The sequence below is a fragment of the Brassica rapa genome, unplaced genomic scaffold (assembly GCF_000309985.2).
Source record: "Brassica rapa cultivar Chiifu-401-42 unplaced genomic scaffold, CAAS_Brap_v3.01 Scaffold0116, whole genome shotgun sequence".
NCBI classification, from domain to species: domain Eukaryota; kingdom Viridiplantae; phylum Streptophyta; class Magnoliopsida; order Brassicales; family Brassicaceae; genus Brassica; species Brassica rapa.
The window spans coordinates 125,381-139,129 of record NW_022610060.1 but is presented as its reverse complement, the minus strand read 5'-3'; the positions used below and the strand labels follow the sequence as shown (position 1 = coordinate 139,129).

At 37.8% G+C, this 13,749-nt stretch overlaps 2 long non-coding RNA genes across 2 annotated transcripts; one reads left to right on the top strand and one right to left on the bottom strand.

Moving 5' to 3' along the window:
• The first annotated feature begins 7,710 nt into the window (after positions 1 to 7,710).
• Positions 7,711 to 11,903, top strand: LOC117129756. The gene is made up of 2 exons (XR_004453345.1): positions 7,711 to 7,811; positions 11,655 to 11,903. It is a non-coding gene; the product is annotated as an uncharacterized LOC117129756 (long non-coding RNA).
• On the bottom strand, positions 11,703 to 12,395 carry LOC117129755. Its single transcript, XR_004453344.1, has 2 exons — positions 12,172 to 12,395; positions 11,703 to 11,819 (listed from the first exon to the last, which is right to left on the bottom strand). It is a non-coding gene; the product is annotated as an uncharacterized LOC117129755 (long non-coding RNA).
• Between the last annotated feature and the right edge of the window lie 1,354 nt (positions 12,396 to 13,749).

Below are 13,749 nucleotides of genomic sequence, written 5' to 3'. Positions count from 1 at the left end.
TTCTTCACCTCAGCTTCAGTGAGTACTTTTCCACCCTCAGCTTCCTCATTCCCTTTGGCCACTGGCTCTGGACCATCATCCGTCCACAACCCTAGCCTCCAATAGCAGTCTTCACCACACTGACAAGACTTCCCGGAAGTATCAAGAACAAACGCAAGAACACAAAGAAGGAATGAGTAAGAATCACACAAAGGAACTAAGATCTCTCAATACCAAAGCCAACCTGGCTCTGATACCATGAGATTTTAGAGATTTAAGAAGGTATTGAGAGATTAAGAAGATTAAGAGAAGTTTAAGTGAAAGATTTAAACAGTATATGGTTTGAGAGAGTGGGTGATTAAGAGCTTGAGATTTAAACTAAGAGAGAGTAGAGAGAGAGTGATTTCAATCTCGTTAATCATTAATCTGATGAGGTTACAACTTATATAGTATGAGAGCTTAGGGTTTACATGGTTTAAAGATAAGCTAAAGCATGTGGAGTCAACCAGGAGAGGAGCGCATATCATAAAGCATCCAATGAGCTTCTTCCCGCGTGTGAAGCATCTTGGATCTTTGACTAGGATGCTGACAGTCTGTCACAGCCTGGCACAGCTTGTCAGATGCGCTCCTCAAGCTCTCTCAACGGTCTGATCCAAGTAGAGCATGGTAGAAGGTAAGAATGATCCGTTTACTCCCCTCTTGGTTAAACGGTCATGGTAACTTCTTCTTTACCTTGTACGGTCACCGTGTACGGCCTGTCCGTACACTCACATCCCTAACTTCATCCTCAAGCCTCTAACCTTCTCTAGCTTCATATCACATAGTTGCATCACCTCATTTCAACACAGAGCAGTCTTGGCAAGTGAGGAAGAAGGCTCTCCATCAATGCGGCTTCAATGAGAGGTGATTGAGGAGAAGCTGATGAATCCATTCTGCCTTTCCAAGAAGTTGATGATGCCATGAAGATGGTGCATTGGCCGAGTTAGGAAACTCACAAAAACACAAGGGAAGTTCCCTTAGACTTTTAAAACTCTTTTCAATCCTTTTTCATTCATCTTATTTATTGCTTGTGTTTGAAAAGATACTGGAAATGTTTATGATTGAATTGTGAGATTGTGTGCATCAATTGGGATGCAGGATATTCATTTTCTTGGTGTTGATAGGTACTGATGCACCTTTGGGATAATGTATCAGGTACCATTGCTTGAGCCTCACTAAAGATGATCCTGATCATTTCCAAGCTTCTCTAAGGTGGCTGTGAAGTCTGTTGAGAGGGGGAGATCCAAACAAGTTCTATGAAGAGGGCAAGCATAGTTTGAAGTCTGATTCAGCCTCACTGATGCTTAAAGATGATCCCGTCACATCCTTGCCTTTCTAAGAAGGCTATGAAGCTTGTTGAGAAGGGGAGTCTCAAACCGGTTCCATGAAGAGATGAAGCTGAGGTGTGAAGTGTGTGCAAAGCTGTGAAGTGTTGCTGCAACTATTAGGCCGTGATCCAGAGCTTCTTGTGTCCAACCACACTGGTTCTAAGGCACAAGAGCTCACTGGCCAATCCCTAGGCTTTGGAGAGCTCTACTCTTTTTCCCTTGCAAGGTTTTGTCCCAATGGGTTTTCCTTTGTAAGGTTTTAATGAGAGACTCTTCAGAGTTCCAAGTTGGCTTAGGATCTCCTAAGTCAAGCTTCAGGGGGAGTGTTGAACTGAAGAGAAGATAGAGCTTGTGTTAACTTGAAGAATAGAAATGGAGTGAAAGGAGAAGTATGGGAGGAGTTGGTCTGGCACAAAGATAGGGCAAGTCCTTTAGGGATTGTCTATCAAGCTTCAGGAGTGTCTCTTTGTGTCCAGAAGTGATCTGATGGTTGTGCAAAGATAGGCCAAGTCCAGGAGGGACTTAGAAGAGTTTTGGCGAGTGTGTCAAACTTAGGGACTGGCCGTACGGATTTGTTACGGACGTTGTAGGCGACCGTACGGATCCGTACGGACAAGACATCCGAAGTTCACAGTCGACCATTTGAGCACATTTGAGGTTGGTGCAAAAATAGGGCAGAGGTAGCTATTAAGAGAAGAAGACAAAAGAAGGAAGCTGGCGCCAAAAGACAGGCTGGAACAGGCTGGCCAAGAGCTGTGTATGACCATGTATCTAGTCTGATATATGGGAAAGTTCAAGGGAGCCTTAAGCAACCAATCAGGCACCAGTCTCCACATTGACCAGATTCAAATGAGCCAATCATGAAGCAACAAGAGCACAGCCAATGAAGAATCACGACCAGCCTTACTCTCCATCCTATCCATCCATTTAAATTCAAGTTATATCAGCCATTAGATTTAGGTTTATGATTTGCATCTTGTAAGAGCATATATAAGCTTATATGTGGCATTTTGTATGAACTAAGTGAGTAAGGGGGTTTCCCTTCTCCTTCATGAATCTGAAACACTTATTCTCTCAGTCTCTCTAGTCTCTTAATCTCTGTTCCTAATTCTCTTATACACTCTCTTCAACCTCTCTCCTAAATCACCTAAAACAAGCTCTAATCATTCTCCATTGGAGATTATCCATACACACATACTACAAGAGTAGAGATCTCTTTAAAAATCATACCTTGTCATTCTAATAGAATCAGGATGAATCGCGATGTAAGAAGCTTGATTTTAATACATAAAGTAATGGAGAATCACTAGGAAGTTTAATAAATCTCATAGGAGTTAGGATGAAGAAGCTATCCCACTTTCAAATCAGGTGATCCCAATTTTCCTGTTTGGGAATATGACAGCTTCTTTGTCATTCTATTCAAACCAGGATGAATCGCGATGTAAGAAGCTTGATTTTGATACATAAAGTAATGGAGAATCACTAGGAAGTTGAAGAAATCTCATAGGAGTTAGGATGAAGAAGCTATCCCACTTTCAAATCAGGTGATCCCAGTTTTCCTGTTTGGGAATATGACAGCTTCTTTGTCATTCTAATCAAACCAGGATGAATCGCGATGTAAGAAGCTTGATTTTGATATATAAAGTAATGGAGAATCACTAGGAAGTTGAAGAAATCTCATAGGAGTTAGGATGAAGAAGCTATCCCACTTTCAAATCAGGTGATCCCAGTTTTCCTGTTTGGGAATATGACAGCTTCTTTGTCATTCTAATCAAACCAGGATGAATCGTGATGTAAGAAGCTTGATTTTGATACTTAAAGTAATGGAGAATCACTAGGAAGTTGAAGAAATCTCATAGGAGTTAGGATGAAGAAGCTATCCCACTTTCAAATCAGGTGATCCCAGTTTTCCTGTTTTGGAATATAACAGCTTCCTTGTCATTCTAATCAAACCAGGATGAATCGCAATGTAAGAAGCTTGATTTTGATACATAAAGTAATGGAGAATCACTAGGAAGTTGAATAAATCTCATAGGAGTTAGGATGAAGAAGCTATCCCACTTTCAAATCAGGTGATCCCACTTTTCCTGTTTGGGAATATGACAGCTTCTTTGTCATTCTAATCAAACCAGAATGAATCGCGATGTAAGAAGCTTGATTTTGATATATAAAGTAATGGAGAATCACTAGGAAGTTGAAGAAATCTCATAGGAGTTAGGATGAAGAAGCTGTCCCACTTTCAAATCAGGTGATCCCAGTTTTCCTGTTTGGGAATATGACAGCTTCTTTGTCATTCTATTCAAACCAGGATGAATCGCGATGTAAGAAGCTTGATTTTGATACATAAAGTAATGGAGAATCACTAGGAAGTTGAATAAATCTCATAGGAGTTAGGATGAAGAAGCTATCCCACTTTCAAATCAGGTGATCCCACTTTTCCTGTTTGGGAATATGACAGCTTCTTTGTCATTCTAATCAAACCAGGATGAATCGTGATGTAAGAAGCTTGATTTTGATACATAAAGTAATGGAGAATCACTAGGAAGTTGAATAAAATCTCATAGGAGTTAGGATGAAGAAGCTATCCCACTTTCAAATCAGGTGATCCCAGTTTTCCTGTTTGGGAATATGACAGCTTCTTTGTCATTCTAATCAAACCAGAATGAATCGCGATGTAAGAAGCTTGATTTTGATACATAAAGTAATGGAGAATCACTAGGAAGTTGAAGAAATCTCATAGGAGTTAGGATGAAGAAGCTATCCCACTTTCAAATCAGGTGATCCCAGTTTTCCTGTTTGGGAATATGACAGCTTCTTTGTCATTCTAATCAAACCAGGATGAATCGCGATGTAAGAAGCTTGATTTTGATATATAAAGTAATGGAGAATCACTAGGAAGTTGAATAAATCTCATAGGAGTTAGGATGAAGAAGCTATCCCACTTTCAAATCAGGTGATCCCAGTTTTCCTGTTTGGGAATATGACAGCTTCTTTGTCATTCTATTCAAACCAGGATGAATCGCGATGTAAGAAGCTTGATTTTGATACTTAAAGTAATGGAGAATCACTAGGAAGTTGAAGAAATCTCATAGGAGTTAGGATGAAGAAGCTATCCCACTTTCAAATCAGGTGATCCCAGTTTTCCTGTTTGGGAATATGACAGCTTCTTTGTAATTCTAATCAAACCAGGATGAATCGTGATGTAAGAAGCTTGATTTTGATACATAAAGTAATGGTGAATCACTAGGAAGTTGAATAAATCTCATAGGAGTTAGGATGAAGAAGCTATGCCACTTTCAAATCAGGTGATCCCAGTTTTCCTGTTTTGGAATATAACAGCTTCCTTGTCATTCTAATCAAACCAGGATGAATCGCGATGTAAGAAGCTTGATTTTGATACATAAAGTAATGGAGAATCACTAGGAAGTTGAATAAATCTCATAGGAGTTAGGATGAAGAAGCTATCCCACTTTCAAATCAGGTGATCCCAGTTTTCCTGTTTGGGAATATGACAGCTTCTTTGTCATTCTAATCAAACCAGAATGAATCGCGATGTAAGAAGCTTGATTTTGATACATAAAGTAATGGAGAATCACTAGGAAGTTGAAGAAATCTCATAGGAGTTAGGATGAAGAAGCTATCCCACTTTCAAATCAGGTGATCCCAATTTTCCTGTTTGGGAATATGACAGCTTCTTTGTCATTCTATTCAAACCAGGATGAATCGCGATGTAAGAAGCTTGATTTTGATACATAAAGTAATGGAGAATCACTAGGAAGTTGAATAAATCTCATAGGAGTTAGGATGAAGAAGCTATCCCACTTTCAAATCAGGTGATCCCAGTTTTCCTGTTTGGGAATATGACAGCTTCTTTGTCATTCTAATCAAACCAGAATGAATCGCGATGTAAGAAGCTTGATTTTGATACATAAAGTAATGGAGAATCACTAGGAAGTTGAATAAATCTCATAGGAGTTAGGATGAAGAAGCTATCCCACTTTCAAATCAGGTGATCCCATTTTCCTGTTTGGGAATATGACAGCTTCTTTGTCATTCTAATCAAACCAGGATGAATCGCGATGTAAGAAGCTTGATTTTGATATATAAAGTAATGGAGAATCACTAGGAAGTTGAATAAATCTCATAGGAGTTAGGATGAAGAAGCTATCCCACTTTCAAATCAGGTGATCCCAGTTTTCCTATTTGGGAATATGACAGCTTCTTTGTCATTCTAATCAAACCAGGATGAATCGTGATGTAAGAAGCTTGATTTTGATACATAAAGTAATGGAGAATCACTAGGAAGTTGAATAAATCTCATAGGAGTTAGGATGAAGAAGCTGTCCCACTTTCAAATCAGGTGATCCCAGTTTTCCTGTTTGGGAATTTGACAGCTTCTTTGTCAATCTAATCAAACCAGAACGAATCGCGATGTAAGAAGCTTGATTTTGATACAAAGTAATGGAGAATCACTAGGAAGTTGAATAAATCTCATAGGAGTTAGGATGAAGAAGCTATCCCACTTTCAAATCAGGTGATCCCAGTTTTCCTGTTTGGGAATATGACAGCTTCTTTGTCATTCTAAACCAGGATGAATCGCGATGTAAGAAGCTTGATTTTGATACATAAAGTAATGGAGAATCACTAGGAAGTTGAATAAATCTCATAGGAGTTAGGATGAAGAAGCTATCCCACTTTCAAATCAGGTGATCCCAGTTTTCCTGTTTGGGAATATGACAGCTTCCTTGTCATTCTAATCAAACCAGGATGAATCGCGATGTAAGAAGCTTGATTTTGAAACATAAAGCAATGGATAATCACTAGGAAGTTGAATAAATCTCATAGGAGTTAGAATGAAGAAGCTATTCCACTTTCAAATCAGGTGATCCCAGTTTTCCTGTTTGGGAATATGACAGCTTCCTTATCATTCTCATCAAACCAGAATGAATCGCTATGTAAGATGCTTTATTTTGATACATAAAGTAATGGAGAATCACTAGGAAGTTGAATAAATCTCATAGGAGTTAGGATGAAGAAGCTGTCCCACTTTCAAATCAGGTGATCCCAATTTTCCTGTTTGGGAATATGACAGCTTCTTTGTCATTCTAATCAAACCAGGATGAATCGCGATGTAAGAAGCTTGATTTTGATACATAAAGTAATGGAGAATCACTAGGAAGTTGAAGAAATCTCATAGGAGTTAGGATGAAGAAGCTATCCCACTTTCAAATCAGGTGATCCCAGTTTTCCTGTTTGGGAATATGACAGCTTCTTTGTCATTCTAATCAAACCAGGACGAATTGCTATGTAAGAAGCTTGATTTTGATACATAAAGTAATGGAGAATCACTAGAAAGTTGAATAAATCTCATAGGAGTTAGGATGAAGAAGCTATCCCACTTTCAAATCAGGTGATCCCAGTTTTCCTGTTTTGGAATATGATAGCTTCTTTGTTATTCTAATCAAACCAGGATGAATCGCGATATAAGAAGCTTGATTTGATACATAAAGTAATGGAGAATCATTAGGAAGTTGAATAAATCTCATAGGAGTTAGGATGAAGAAGCAATCCCACTTTCAAATCAGGTGATCCCAGTTTTCATGTTTCGGAATATGACAGCTTCCTTGTCATTCTAATCAAACCAGGATGAATCGCGATGTAAGAAGCTTGATTTTGATACATAAAGTAATGGAGAATCACTAGAAAGTTGAATAAATCTCATAGGAGTTAGGATGAAGAAGCTATCCCACTTTCAAATCAGGTGATCCCAGTTTTCCTATTTGGGAATATGACAGCTTCTTTGTCATTCTAATCAAACCAGGATGAATCGCGATGTAAGAAGCTTGATTTTGATACATAAAGTAATGGAGAATCACTAGGAAGTTGAATAAAATCTCATAGGAGTTAGGATGAAGAAGCTATCCCACTTTCAAATCAGGTGATCCCAGTTTTCCTGTTTGGGAATATGACAGCTTCTTTGTCATTCTAATCAAACCAGGATGAATCGCGATGTAAGAAGCTTGATTTTGATACATAAAGTAATGGAGAATCACTAGGAAGTTGAATAAATCTCATAGGAGTTAGGATGAAGAAGCTATCCCACTTTCAAATCAGGTGATCCCAGTTTTCCTGTTTGGGAATATGACAGCTTCTTTGTCATTCTAATCAGACCAGGATGAATCGCGATGTAAGAAGCTTGATTTTGATACATAAAGTAATGTAGAATCACTAGGAAGTTGAATAAATCTCATAGGAGTTAGGATGAAGAAGCTATCCCACTTTCAAATCGGGTGATCCCAGTTTCCTGTTTGGGAATATGACAGCTTCTTTGTCATTCTAATCAAACCAGAATGAATCGCGATGTAAGAAGCTTGATTTTGATACATAAAGTAATGGAGAATCACTAGGAAGTTGAATAAATCTCATAGGAGTTAGGATGAAGAAGCTATCCCACTTTCAAATCAGGTGATCCCAGTTTTCCTGTTTGGGAATATGACAGCTTCTTTGTCATTCTAATCAAACCAGGATGAATCGCGATGTAAGAAGCTTGATTTTGATACATAAAGTAATGGAGAATCACTAGGAAGTTGAAGAAATCTCATAGGAGTTAGGATGAAGAAGCTATCCCACTTTCAAATCAGGTGATCCCAGTTTTCCTGTTTGGGAATATGACAGCTTCTTTGTCATTCTAATCAAACCAGGATGAATCGCGTGATGTAAGAAGCTTGATTTTGATACATAAAGTAATGGAGAATCACTAGGAAGTTGAATAAATCTCATAGGAGTTAGGATGAAGAAGCTATCCCACTTTCAAATCAGGTGATCCCAGTTTTCCTGTTTGGGAATATGACAGCTTCTTTGTCATTCTAATCAAACCAGGATGAATCGCGATGTAAGAAGCTTGATTTTGATACATAAAGTAATGGAGAATCACTAGGAAGTTGAATAAATCTCATAGGAGTTAGGATGAAGAAGCTATCCCACTTTCAAATCAGGTGATCCCAGTTTTCCTGTTTGGGAATATGACAGCTTCTTTGTCATTCTAATCAAACCAGGATGAATCGATGTAAGAAGCTTGATTTTGATACATAAAGTAATGGAGAATCACTAGGAAGTTGAATAAATCTCATAGGAGTTAGGATGAAGAAGCTATCCCACTTTCAAATCAGGTGATCCCAGTTTTCCTGTTGGGAATATGACAGCTTCTTTGTTATTCTAATCAAACCAGGATGAATCGCGATGTAAGAAGCTTGATTTTGATACATAAAGTAATGGAGAATCACTAGGAAGTTGAATAAATCTCATAGGAGTTAGGATGAAGAAGCTATCCCACTTTCAAATCAGGTGATCCCAGTTTTCCTGTTTGGGAATATGACAGCTTCTTTGTCATTCTAATCAAACCAGGATGAATCGCGATGTAAGAAGCTTGATTTTGATACATAAAGTAATGGAGAATCACTAGGAAGTTGAATAAATCTCATAGGAGTTAGGATGAAGAAGCTATCCCACTTTCAAATCAGGTGATCCCAGTTTTCCTGTTTGGGAATATGACAGCTTCTTTGTCATTCTAATCAAACCAGGATGAATCGCGATGTAAGAAGCTTGATTTTGATACATAAAGTAATGGAGAATCACTAGGAAGTTGAATAAATCTCATAGGAGTTAGGATGAAGAAGCTATCCCACTTTCAAATCAGGTGATCCCAGTTTTCCTGTTTGGGAATATGACAGCTTCTTTGTCATTCTAATCAAACCAGGATGAATCGCGATGTAAGAAGCTTGATTTTGATACATAAAGTAATGGAGAATCACTAGGAAGTTGAATAAATCTCATAGGAGTTAGGATGAAGAAGCTATCCCACTTTCAAATCAGGTGATCCCAGTTTTCCTGTTTGGGAATATGACAGCTTCTTTGTCATTCTAATCAAACCAGGATGAATCGCGATGTAAGAAGCTTGATTTTGATACATAAAGTAATGGAGAATCACTAGGAAGTTGAATAAATCTCATAGGAGTTAGGATGAAGAAGCTATCCCACTTTCAAATCAGGTGATCCCAGTTTTCCTGTTTGGGAATATGACAGCTTCTTTGTCATTCTAATAAACCAGGATGAATCGCGATGTAAGAAGCTTGATTTTGATACATAAAGTAATGGAGAATCACTAGGAAGTTGAATAAATCTCATAGGAGTTAGGATGAAGAAGCTATCCCACTTTCAAATCGGGTGATCCCAATTTCCTGTTTGGGAATATGACAGCTTCTTTGTCATTCTAATCAAACCAGGATGAATCGCGATGTAAGAAGCTTGATTTTGATACATAAAGTAATGGAGAATCACTAGGAAGTTGAATAAATCTCGTAGGAGTTAGGATGAAGAAGCTATCCCACTTTCAAATCAGGTGATCCCAGTTTTCCTGTTTGGGAATATGACAGCTTCTTTGTTATTCTAAATAAACCAGGATGAATCGCGATGTAAGAAACTTGATTTTGATACATAAAGTAATGGAGAATCACTAGAAAGTTGAATAAATCTCATAGGAGTTAGGATGAAGAAGCTATCCCACTTTCAAACCAGGTGATCCCAGTTTTCCTGTTTGGGAATATGACAGCTTCTTTGTTATTCTAATCAAACCAGGATGAATCGCGATGTAAGAAGCTTGATTCGATACATAAAGTAATGGAGAATCACTAGGAAGTTGAATAAATCTCATAGGAGTTAGGATGAAGAAGCTATCCCACTTTCAAATCAGGTGATCTCAGTTTTCCTGTGTCGGAATATGACAGCTTCCTTGTCATTCTAATCAAACCAGGATGAATCGCGATGTAAGAAGCTTGATTTTGATACATAAAGTAATGGAGAATCACTAGGAAGTTGAATAAATCTCATAGGAGTTAGGATGAAGAAGCTATCCCACTTTCAAATCAGGTGATCCCAGTTTTCCTGTTTGGGAATATGACAGCTTCTTTGTCATTCTAATCAAACCAGGATGAATCGCGATGTAAGAAGCTTGATTTTGATACATAAAGTAATGGAGAATCACTAGGAAGTTGAATAAATCTCATAGGAGTTAGGATGAAGAAGCTATCCCACTTTCAAATCAGGTGATCCCAGTTTTCCTGTTTGGGAATATGACAGCTTCTTTGTCATTCTAATCAAACCAGGATGAATCGCGATGTAAGAAGCTTGATTTTGATACATAAAGTAATGGAGAATCACTAGGAAGTTGAATAAATCTCATAGGAGTTAGGATGAAGAAGCTATCCTACTTTCAAATCAGGTGATCCAGTTTTCCTGTTTGGGAATATGACAGCTTTTTTGTCATTCTAATCAAACCAGGATGAATCGCGATGTAAGAAGCTTGATTTTGATATATAAAGTAATGGAGAATCACTAGGAAGTTGAATAAATCTCATAGGAGTTAGGATGAAGAAGCTATCCCACTTTCAAATCAGGTGATCCCAGTTTTCCTGTTTGGGAATATGACAGCTTCTTTGTCATTCTAATCAAACCAGGATGAATCGCGATGTAAGAAGCTTGATTTTGATACATAAAGTAATGGAGAATCACTAGGAAGTTGAATAAATCTCATAGGAGTTAGGATGAAGAAGCTATCCCACTTTCAAATCAGGTGATCCCAGTTTTCCTGTTTGGGAATATGACAGCTTCTTTGTCATTCTAATCAAACCAGGATGAATCGCGATGTAAGAAGCTTGATTTTGATACATAAAGTAATGGAGAATCACTAGGAAGTTGAATAAATCTCATAGGAGTTAGGATGAAGAAGCTATCCCACTTTCAAATCAGGTGATCCCAGTTTTCCTGTTTGGGAATATGACAGCTTCTTTGTCATTCTAATCAACCAGATGAATCGTGATGTAAGAAGCTTGATTTTGATACATAAAGTAATGGAGAATCACTAGGAAGTTGAATAAATCTCATAGGAGTTAGGATGAAGAAGCTATCCCACTTTCAAATCAGGTGATCCCAGTTTTCCTGTTTGGGAATATGACAGCTTCTTTGTCATTCTAATCAAACCAGGATGAATCGCGATGTAAGAAGCTTGATTTTGATACATAAAGTAATGGAGAATCACTAGGAAGTTGAATAAATCTCATAGGAGTTAGGATGAAGAAGCTATCCCACTTTCAAATCAGGTGATCCAGTTTTCCTGTTTGGGAATATGACAGCCTTTTTGTCATTCTAATCAAACCAGGATGAATCGCGATGTAAGAAGCTTGATTCTGATATATAAAGTAATGGAAATCTCATAGGAGTTAGGATGAAGAAGCTATCCCACTTTCAAATCAGGTGATCCCAGTTTTCCTGTTTGGGAATATGACAGCTTCTTTGTCATTCTAATCAAACCAGGATGAATCGCGATGTAAGAAGCTTGATTTTGATACATAAAGTAATGGAGAATCACTAGGAAGTTGAATAAATCTCATGGGAGTTAGGATGAATAAGCTATCCCACCTTCAAATCAGGTGATCCCAGTTTTCCAGTTTCGGAATATAACAGCTTCTTTGTCATTCTAATAGAACCAGGATGAATAGCGATATAAGGAGCTTGATTTTGATACATAAAGTAATGGAGAATCACTAGGAAGTTGAATAAATCTCATTGGAGTTAGGATGAAGAAGCTATCCCACTTTCAAATCAGGTGATCCCAGTTTTCCTGTTTGGGAATATGATAGCTTCTTTGTCATTCTAATCAAACCAGGATGAATCTTGATGTAAGAAGCTTGATTTTGATACATAAAGTAATGGTGTATGACTAGGGAGTTGAATAAATCTCATAGGAGTTAGGATGAAGAAGCTATCCCACTTTCAAATCAGGTGATCCCAGTTTTCCTGTTTGGGAATATGACAGCTTCTTTGTCATTCTAATCAAACCAGGATGAATCGTGATGTAAGAAGCTTGATTTTGATACATAAAGTAATGGTGAATCACTAGGAAGTTGAATAAATCTCATAGGAGTTAGGATGAAGAAGCTATCCCACTTTCAAATCAGGTGATCCCACTTTTCCTGTTTGGGAATATGACAGCTTCTTTGTCATTCTAATCAAACCAGGATGAATCGCGATGTAAGAAGCTTGATTTTGATATATAAAGTAATGGAGAATCACTAGGAAGTTGAATAAATCTCATAGGAGTTAGGATGAAGAAGCTATCCTACTTTCAAATCAGGTGATCCAGTTTTCCTGTTTGGGAATATGACAGCTTTTTTGTCATTCTAATCAAACCAGGATGAATCGCGATGTAAGAAGCTTGATTCTGATATATAAAGTAATGGAGAATCACTAGGAAGTTGAATAAATCTCATAGGAGTTAGGATGAAGAAGCTATCCCACTTACAAATCAGGTGATCCGAGTTTTCCTGTTTGGGAATATAACAGCTTCCTTGTCATTCTAATTGAACCAGGATGAATCGCGATATAAGAAGCTTGATTTTGATACATAAAGTAATGGAGAATCACTAGGAAATTGAATAAATCTCATTGGAGTTAGGATGAAGAAGCTATCCCACTTCCAAATCAGGTGATCCCAGTTTTCCTGTTTGGGAATATGACAGCTTCTTTGTCATTCTAATCAAACCAGGATGAATCGTGATGTAAGAAGCTTGATTTTGATACATAAAGTAATGGTGAATCACTAGAAAGTTGAATAAATCTCATAGGAGTTAGGACGAAGAAGCTATCCCACTTTCAAGTCAGGTGATCCCAGTTTTCCTGTTTGGGAATATAACAGCTTCCTTGTCATTCTAATAGAACCAGGATGAATCGCGATATAAGAAGCTTGATTTTGATACATAAAGTAATGGAGAATCACTAGGAAGTTGAATAAATCTCATAGGAGTTAGGATGAAGAAGCTATCCCACTTTCAAATCAGGTGATCCCAGTTTTCCTGTTTGGGAATGTGATAGCTTCTTTGTCATTCTAATCAAACCAGGATGAATCTTGATGTAAGAAGCTTGATTTTGATACATAAAGTAATGGAGAATCACTAGGAAGTTGAATAAATCTCATAGGAGTTAGGATATAGAAGCTATCCCACTTTCAAATCAGGTGATCCCAGTTTTCCTGTTTGGGAATATAACAGCTTCCTTGTCATTCTAATTGAACCAGGATGAATCGCGATATAAGAAGCTTGATTTTGATACATAAAGTAATGGAGAATCACTAGGAAGTAGAAGAAATCTCATAGGAGTTAGGATGAAGAAGCTATCCCACTTTCAAATCAGGTGATCCCAGTTTTCCTGTTTGGGAATATGACAGCTTCTTTGTCATTCTAATCAAACCAGGATGAATCGCGATGTAAGAATCTTGATTTTGATACATAAAGTAATGGAGAATCACTAGGAAGTTGTGGTGCAGCCTGGGTATGGCTTAAACTCTGGATCA